General features: G+C 40.2%; 1 long non-coding RNA gene across 1 annotated transcript; it reads right to left on the reverse strand.

Annotated features, from left to right (window-relative positions):
• Nucleotides 1-379: 379 nt before the first annotated feature.
• LOC116782769 lies at nucleotides 380-8,915 on the reverse strand. The gene is made up of 3 exons (XR_004355346.1): nucleotides 8,663-8,915; nucleotides 8,218-8,382; nucleotides 380-1,955 (listed from the first exon to the last, which is right to left on the reverse strand). It is a non-coding gene; the product is annotated as an uncharacterized LOC116782769 (long non-coding RNA).
• Between the last annotated feature and the right edge of the window lie 531 nt (nucleotides 8,916-9,446).

Consider the following 9,446-nt stretch of genomic DNA (forward strand, 5'->3'; position numbering starts at 1 on the left):
AGAGGCAAAACCTGAAACACCTTCGTAGTTAAACCTCCCCTTTGCCTGTTGACATTTGCCAATGCAGACAGGAGAGAGGAAAAGAGTGGAAAAGAGGGACTTCAAACTCCAGGGAGAGGTATTTTAATCTGAAATATGACAGGTAGTTTTTATTTGGGAAAAGAGAAAGAAAAAGCAATACATTTCCTACAAGACCAGTTTCATGAAAAGGTTTGAGCTGGTTACAGCTGTTACACAGGAGAAGGGACTCGATAGTGATCACAGTCAGCTTCTGCAGTGAAGTGCAAAGGCTGGTCTGACAGTTGGCCTCGCAGAGCTAAACTGAGACAATACTGTGTAGTAGGTTAGTCTTCATGCTTCAGCAGAGACCATGAATCCTTCAGTATCTTTACTTGCTTTGAGGGACTTTCTGTTTTGTTCAGTTTTCAAAGCAGATAGCGATCCATTGATGGCATTTAAATGCATCCACCACAATGAACTCTAAGATGCAGGAAATAACATTTTCTTGTATTTAAGCATCCCAGGAGACTGCAATGATTATATTAAAATTTTAATCACAAATTCCTTGCATTAAAATCACAAAGAATTCACTGTGCTAGAGAATTTCACAATATGAAACTCTTTTACAAATTTGTGGCAGATAGCAATTTTCTATCTAGGAGATGTAAATCAGTTATTAATGAGCCAAATTGCTAACATCAAGCCCGGTATCTACATACAAGAAAGAGACAAAAATCTTTCAGAAGCTTATAAAGTTCTACATGTACTAGCCTGAAGAATTTTATTCCCTGTTTCCTGAATTGAGAGACATCAAACTACATCTCATTCTACGGTAATATCTCCACCTGATTCATGCATGGTGTTGTAGAGCTTTGGAAGTGATGATCTGAAATTAATAGCCGAAAAACTATTCTGAAAGACCGATCCATTGCATTTCAGACTTTGTAACTACAGACTAGATTTTTGGTTCAGATGAATGTAGTTCTAGTACAGGCTTAAATAAACACCAGACAGTCAGGTCCAAGGCAAAGTCTACAGCATCCTCTAGAAACATGTAAGCTCCTCAACACCTACAAGCACGGACCAGAGCTCAGGACCTACCACAGCAATCCTGCCTTGACCTGAGCCACTGTTCTGAATTTCAGAGCTGTCCTTGAATGTACAGTTGCACAAAACAAAACTCTTTTATTTCAGCAACTTCCATATGTTAGGATCCAAGCTGAGCTCAAACACATTGCTAGCAGTACTTGAAATCCAATTCTGTTGCTTTTCTTCCTGCGTGTATTAAAAAATCCATTATCATTGTTAAAGAGTGCAAAAGGTGATGAGTAACACAGAGTGGATTCTGGGGATAAATTTGCAATGCAGCTAGAAAACCAAGTATTTAGATTTTAAATCCCATCTCATTATTGGAATTAATTCTGAATGCCTGCAACTCTTTGCTAATGCCTTCATAGAAAACTACATAGTTTGCATCACTACAAGATTACCCAATTCCTTCACTTGCACAATTGTTCCAATAATCAAAAATGGATTTAGCCTCTGCAGGTGCAAGAGCATCTCCAAATAACACAAAAAGTTCAATAACCCAAATGGACCTTATTGCATGAGAAGTAATTTACAGGTTACCAGTCTTTCTGCTTACTGATTTTTTCAGCAGAGCTTAAGAGATTTGAATGGAATTGCCACAAAGATTTAAATTTAAATCTAGGGCAGAGGCAGATAAACTGATTAATTAACTGATCAATTCCATAAAGAGCTTAAAGCGTATCTTGTAATTTATGAAGGAAGTCATGGGATGCAGTACTGTCTTCACAGGGGTACCTCCCCACGTAGGAGTGTGACCCGTGAATAAAGCAGTTTCATTTCTCTCCCATCACTGATGCAGCTTCTGAGACATGCAGATGGAAAATTTTCCTTCCACAGCACCGTGCGTCCTCCATGCTCAAGTTTGCCTAAAACCAGACAGAAAGACAAAGATTTGTTGTTGGAGGCTCGTAAAGAGCAGCTTCAAGCCATGGCTCCTTCCAGTCATCAGCGTGCTAGAGTGTGAACTCTGAGCCAGGGTACACACAGTATAGCTGTCTCACTTGCACACAAGCTGTGGCATGTATTTGCAAGTCAGCCGGGACCACTTTCAGACCACCTCCTCTAAGTGCCTGCCTGTGTTGCCATGACAACTAGTAAGACAGTGATGGGCAATTCAAGCTCCCCACGCTCCATGTCTGCCAGTCTGTATTCCTTATATAGACAATGGAAAGAAGTAGGCATCTAAGTTAGGCACCTAAAATCAACAGGCTGACTACACCTCACACACATCTACCCCCAGCCAGCTGCTAGATTCCTGGCTGGTTCCTACAAGCAAGAGGGACCCACTACACACTCACCACTCCTGAACTCACTTCCTCATTTGACTTCCTCTTCCAATGTGTCATTCAGAAGTGACAATGTGACATCTAGGAAATGGTCCAAATTTATCAATTTTTAAAGTGAAGTGCTCAGTAGCAGTTAAGCAGCCAGAGCTTTCGGCTCATCACAGTATTAGAAACATTCAGATTTCTTTGCACTTGGGTAGAGAATGGTAAATTCTACCATTGCACCCAAAAGGTTTTTTTCATGCATTTCCAGGTCTTTCATCTTGGAAGTGTATTCCACAGATATAGAATCAGATAGGCCTATTTTAAGCTTTAGAATAAAGAAGAAATATTTAAAAAAAAAAAATCTGTTGGTGCACCCCCCCACTCCACCCCCCAAAAAAAACCCACAAAAAAACTCCCAACAAAATAAACAAACAAACCAAAAAAAAACCTCCAACAACATCAAAAACCCCCCCAGACCTGCTGTAAGTATAAGATCTTCAGATAGACCATAGTCCTGGAAGTAGAGAAAAACATTCCCTGCAACTACTTATGCAAATTCAAATGCATTCCAGGTCAGTTCACTTATTTTGGAAAGACGTCAAGCCTCTTCCTATCTTCAGTACCTTTTCCATTTTTATTGGTTCTTCTCTTGCACATCCATAATTCCTCACGCTTTTTCTTTCATCCCCTCTGCAGGTGAAATATGTGGAGTGTCTCACATTGTTAACCTGTGAATTTTTGTTTGTTGGGCTTGGAGGTTTCTGTGTTTTTCTTGTTTGGTTGTTGTTGCACTGGCATTTTTGCAAGCTGTTTAATTTTTTAATAGGTACACTGCTGTGCATTTGTTATAGGGGTGGCCAAAGAAATGACCTAGCAAAGAACTGAACACTTGGAGCAGAAGGAGGTGGGATTCATGACTTGCCTTAACCTCTGGAGGAGTTTGTTTCAGACATTTAGATAACAGGCTAAAGGTTGTTTCAATGACCAGGAATTATATTATTCCAGCAGAGTGAAATCTGTGACAAGGTTGACCCCCTCGGGAACTTCAGCAATTCAAACAACCTTCAAGAACATCTGGAAAGGGCAAGTTTAGGCACTTTATTCACACTGATTTCTGCTGGGATTCAGTCCTCTCTCCTCACATGATCCATCTTTAGATGCGGTGAAAGCATGAATGGCTGAAGTAAGTTTATTATTAAGGGTAGGATGTGGGTTGTGCACCACTTTAAGCTTATGGGGAGTCTTTTTCATAGAATCATAGTATAGTTTGAATAGAAAACAACCTTTAAAGGCCATCTAGTCCAACTCCCCCTGCATTGAGCTGGGACGTCTTCAGCTAGATCCGGTTGCTGACAGTCTGACCTGGAATGTTTCCAAGAATGGAGCATCTTCCACCTCTCTGGGCAACTTGTTCCAGTGTTACAAGAGTTATTCACTGACGCTGCTTTGTGTATGGAGGAATTCAAGAGTACTCTTTAGCTACAGACAGATGTAATCAGTCTCCAATATACCCTTTCATCCAGATGAACCTTCGCTAAGGCTATGAAATATAGTCCATCTGCTCAATGATACTCTTGCTCAAACCCATCTTCAGCAGACTTGTGGCTGAGCCCTTCCAAGACACAATGTTACCAGAGTGACAGTAAATGTACTTGTGTTAATCCCCTGCTGCTAGCACTTGGGTTAAAGTTAACAAAGCCACTCACATTCTGAATATTAAAAAGAGGTAAGAAAAGGAATGGTTCTTATGGGAATCCACCAACAAAAAGTCTAGTGAGAGGGACATAATTTCCCATCACTGCAGCTTCTCCTTTACCCAAGGATATCCACCTACTCTGAGTGCTTTAAGCCGTGTGAGCTAAATCAATCATCTCAAATTATGTTTTCAAAGTCATTTGTTGAACATCTGTGGGACATTTTTTAATATTGGTTATGTTCAGGAATTGTAGAATAAATGGAAGGGTAATTTGAAGACTGAAAAAAAGAAAAGACAATTTTTTTGTGAATGTGTCAGTCACCTTCACCCACTTTCTCAGCATGCAGGGATCACTTTGGCACACCTGGACTGAAATCAGTGACATCCCCTGCTTGAGTCAATATTCTCTGAAAAGAGTGGAGGCTGCCGAGTCAGGTTCTTTGATGTTACTATTTGGTCATTGTCTTGCTGAAATGTCATTCTCTTTGATATTTGAGGCAGATATGCAAATAAATTAAAGGAAGAGCTTATTTATGCTGAGTGCATTAAAATGGCACTTGTGCACTGAAATGGACGTGGAAACTATATTTACACAAGCATTTTATCTGCAACAGACAGGGCTTCATAACAAGATACCTTCCCTGACATAGGAACAAGGGGCTAAGGCAAAAGGCATATTCATCTATTCTAATGTATAATTCCAAAATATAACCTTTCCCTTCAGTTATTAGTTGTCTAATTGCACAGCCAAATTTAGCTGGTGCATTTGAAAGCATAATTAATTGCAATGCACTTAGTAACGTTCCATTCTGCACTGCCTGTAAGTCAAACTGCTGTAAGACGGATCTGATTTTTGGAAGGGTTTTCATCACACTGTGTGCACTGAAAATAATTAGTGATTCAGGAGGGCAGTTACTTTTGTCCTACTAATTGGATATGCTGGCAGTCCTTTTGGCCTTGTGGTCAGATGTTAGCCTCATTTGCACAGTTCCAACCGGTTGGATTACCTCACTTGGGTGGTCATGTGTGTATTTAAGAATATAATTCACACTTTTCAGTTTTGTAGGAGTTGAACTGGTTTGTGTGAGTCATGACTTTGCTCTGAAAGGACAAGAATCCGTGTTGTCATAGTACAGCACCGAAAGACTACATATGGCTTAGGCTAGTGGGTACTTCTCACAAGCCTTTGCAGCTACCATCAGGCCTGCAAAATTATCCAGCCCGGTCTGGAGGAGCATCCTCCACTGATTTTCACCACTTGTTAATGTCTAATAAGGTTTGGGAGAAAGTGTTTATGGAATGTGATGGTGCAGTTTCACAATAATTTGGTTTTGGCAGAAGAATCAGCTTAAGAAATTCTCTCCTTTCCCCTGCCTTTGCCTTGCAGGTCACAGACCTCTTGGTTGTGCCAACACAACTGTTTGTAAAACAGTGTGATGCCCCGGATAAATTACATAATCCAGGTTAAACTGCCTTCTTTTCTTTTTCCCTGCTTTTGGCTTTTAGAGATGAAAATGGCGTAAGGGAAGGCAAACTTTGGGGAAGGAAGGAGTGGCTGTGAAGGGAATTGTCTAAACAGGGATTGCCACTAAGACCTTCAATATTGTGAAGCTGCTGTTCTGAATCTCACTTTTGGTGTTTTGGTTTTTGTAATGGTTTCGGGGTTTTTTTCCGAAGCATACTAAGCAGAAGGAAAAAGTTGGCAAAAACTAAAAGCATGAGACTTATGTCTTCTTACCTGCCTCAAGTGCAGATTAGTTGTTGGAAGACTACGATGCTCTCTGTCAACAGTTCTCAGACATGATTAGGGCTTTTCTTAATTCATGGGAAATGCTCAGCCAGTAGCTTTCTCGTACCATGATTTCAGAACTGCTGCTACAGCAGTTCTAACACAGAGCACATGGATCCGTAGAGCAAGGCTTTGGTGCACACTATGGAGACAAAGCCCTTGAGAGAAGAAGCAGGACTGAAAAGGAGAAGGAGGACAGGGCAGGGATTAGGACAGAGGGGAAGGGTGCCAAAAAAGCTTCAGCTCAGAAGTCAAGGACTGCTGGGCTGCTGGAATATGTTAGGGCATGAATCTCCTCACCGTTGGAGTTCATGGGAGAGAGTACATCATGGCTGAGTTGGTTGGAAGGTGACACTGAAGCTGATGAGATCCAGGAGGTCCGTGTGCTATAAAACTGCTTACTAGAAGACTGATAAACCTGAGATTTTTCATCTGATTTTGAGAACTTACTTCTTTTGAATGAAAGGGAATACACAGGTCATCTGAAATAGCCAAGAGGCAAATTAACCAGAAGGGACAAAGAAAAGGAAAAAGAAGAATATGGAATAAATATGAGGCTGAAGAACAGTTTCAGTTTGCTAGAAAACAGCTGTCAGTATGGACAGTTAAGAAAAATGTGAAGCAAGATCAGCACCTCATAAAATAGTAATATATTTTTTTAAGTACCCACACTAAGGATTTCTTTTACGTTTTTTTTTTCTACTGGAATAAAACTTGACAAGTCCAAGAAAACATACCTGTGAAGATATTCCTCAAAGCCTATGAGATTTTAGCTGGAAAAGGTGCATAATTCCCTCCCAAAAGAGCGATATTGATTGCAAAAAGGAAGGAGAAAAAAGTTTCAACAACTCAGAGCAAGAATATGCTAGTATTTGGGGTTTGGATTTTCAACGGCAGTTAAACATTTTTCAGAAGTCCAAAGACTACATCTTCTTCCTGGTTTGGTTTGGTTTATTTCACAGGGGAAATTAAATCTCTTTTCCAAACTGATTCTAATAGTAGTGATTTGAACGTCATTTACAAGCTGGCCTTTTTAGCCACCAGCTTGCTTGTAGCAAATGTGGGTAGAGCTCCTCCCAAATCTTCGTTCGCGAAGCCTAGCCATGAAAAGCTGAGCTCTCTGTGCATGAGCTATTTCTATCAATGAAATAAGAACATAATGAAAACCAAGACAGATATTCATGTGAGCTAGTTCCAGTGAAGTATATAAGCAATGGTGGTGGTAGAAGTACTGGCAACAGTCATATGTTCTAGGCTATCTTGGCAATGACATCCATTCAGAAATCGTAAAATGTTACTAATTAATCCTAAACATAGAGCAGTTTTTAAATTCCTGGTTGGGTTTGAATGGTGGAGATAATAAATTTTTAAAATGTAATAATCCATTTTGCAGAGAACAATTTCTTTGACATAGATTTAGACTCACTAGTTTTGAAATGCAATAAAATTGAATAGAATAAAATAAAAAGTGTTAATAAAAATATTAGCTGGACGATTAAGGACAGATGGCTTAGAAGTCAAGGAAATAGTCATTTTTTTCCAGTAACTGGAATTCATACAGTATCAAGGTTATCAGGAACAAGAGTGAGGTGAGCCACTTGCATACTATCTAACTAAGATAGTCTGTTCTTCTGCTTGACTTGTAATCACAAAAAGGGCATAGATTTTTATAAAATAGCATGTTATCTGTAATGTCCCAGCAAATATTTTCCATAAACAAATGTCAGCCTGCTCTCTGGGGGTAGGGACTTAAGAATTCATAATGGCAAGTTGCAGAGAGTGACTGGCCTTCAGAGACTTACAATGGTTTCCCTCTCCCTGACCTGGATGGTAAGAATTCCAGAGTTCCTCAGGGGGTAGAAGTGAAACCAATTTCTTAGAGCCAGCACCAGGACTTGCAGACTTCAACTGCCAATCTTTCACCTGCAGTTTGGCAGGTATCACACAAGCATTTGCACCACAATAACTCATTTGCTTGTAAAATGTTCCCATACAAAATATTACTTGAAATACTGTTTATGGAAACCAGATAAAAGGTGTTCTGAAAGCCAAAGCAAGTTTGCGAATCTTTGTTTGCAAATATTTTCTTTGGTATATATCCAGCTCTACTGGGAGAGATCAGTTTCACTTTAATGCTAGTACTGTAAAAATTAAGTACTTAGTTTAATCATGGAATTTAAAAGAACTTTCTGCAGATGATGGAGAGAAATAGGCACTATCAGAGGGCAATTAATTTTGTTTCCATTAGACACGCCTTAGGGGATGATGAACCACCCCCTGGAGATACACATATCTTTTGATTGTAAAGGGAATACAGATGATTTGTTTGGAGAAGACACTGCTGAGTCAGATTGCTGTTGTTAATGACCTACCTTCTTGCCAACTGACACACCTTTGACCGGACTTCCTGGAAGAAATCAGCTGCTGTGTTCCCTTTTCTTGAGACCAGACATCATTCTCTTCCATTTCCATGCACACTCATGTGGTAGGTGGGCCCAGTTTAATCACATCTCTGCTTTGGTCAGGACTTAATGTTCCTCATAAAGCAAAGGAGAGACCTTCACTAACAAGGATCCACATTGGAATCATCAACCATCCTGTCAGACCTTGGTTTTAATGGAACACTGTAAGTTTTTATGAAAACAAACAAACAAACAAACAAACAAAAAACAACCAACCAAAAAAAAAACACCCTATGTTAGGAAAGCACAAAAGACACAAGAATACTGTTGAGGACCCAACTAGATGCTGAGGTTGTGTCTAGGTATACATGTCTAAAGAGTGCCAGGGAGCTCAAGAGCATCAGAACTGACTCACCTTTGCTGCTAAAACAGTCCATGGCATGGCTCACACCATGGGGTCTCCATCTTGTACAGACTTCGAGGCTTGACTGAAGAAAGCCATAACCAACCTAACATAGTATCAGTAACAGTCCTGCTTTAAGGAGGCAGCTGGACTGGATGAGCTTGAGAGGTCCCTTCCAACCAGCACTTCTATGAGAGGCTGAAAATGTGTCAGAAAATTCTCCACTTGATAGTGCTGTGTGTGCTCCCTTCCTGTTCTTTCCTTCTGTGCTCCACATAGGTCAAGCAGCAGCTCCCAGAGGTCATACAGGAAGGATTATTTCCTTGGTATGCCTTCCTCTTCCTCATACTCCTTCTTCTGACCTCAGCATAGCTACACACAGTTGCCTAAAGAAAGAACGTGACCTTTTGACAAGGGAGTCATCCAGTAATTTGTTCTAGTCTGAAGCTACTTCCCCCAATTCCCTCTTGGTTTTTCCCTCAGCCTCTTGGCAATGAAAAGATTTGCTAAGCCTGGAATGCAAAGTTTTGGTCACCACTTACTGCAATATAGTTCCCAGTTCAACAACATGTACTTGGTTTCAACCAGGAGCTGTGCTTTTCACTTCTGCAAGGAGCTGCAGTTCAACAGAACTTCCCAAACTGTTTTTGAGGGTTTTTAAAACAGAAATGGTGGAATAGGGTAAGTTTATTAAAAATTATGCATTGCCTTATAGAAAAGCAAGTAAGCTGGGCTGAAGCAATAGTGATGGCATAGGTAAACATATTAGCAGTTATGAAGTTCATAATTTATGTCA

Source organism: Chiroxiphia lanceolata, chromosome 2 (genome assembly GCF_009829145.1).
Source record: "Chiroxiphia lanceolata isolate bChiLan1 chromosome 2, bChiLan1.pri, whole genome shotgun sequence".
In the NCBI taxonomy this organism is placed as follows: Eukaryota; Metazoa; Chordata; class Aves; order Passeriformes; family Pipridae; genus Chiroxiphia; species Chiroxiphia lanceolata.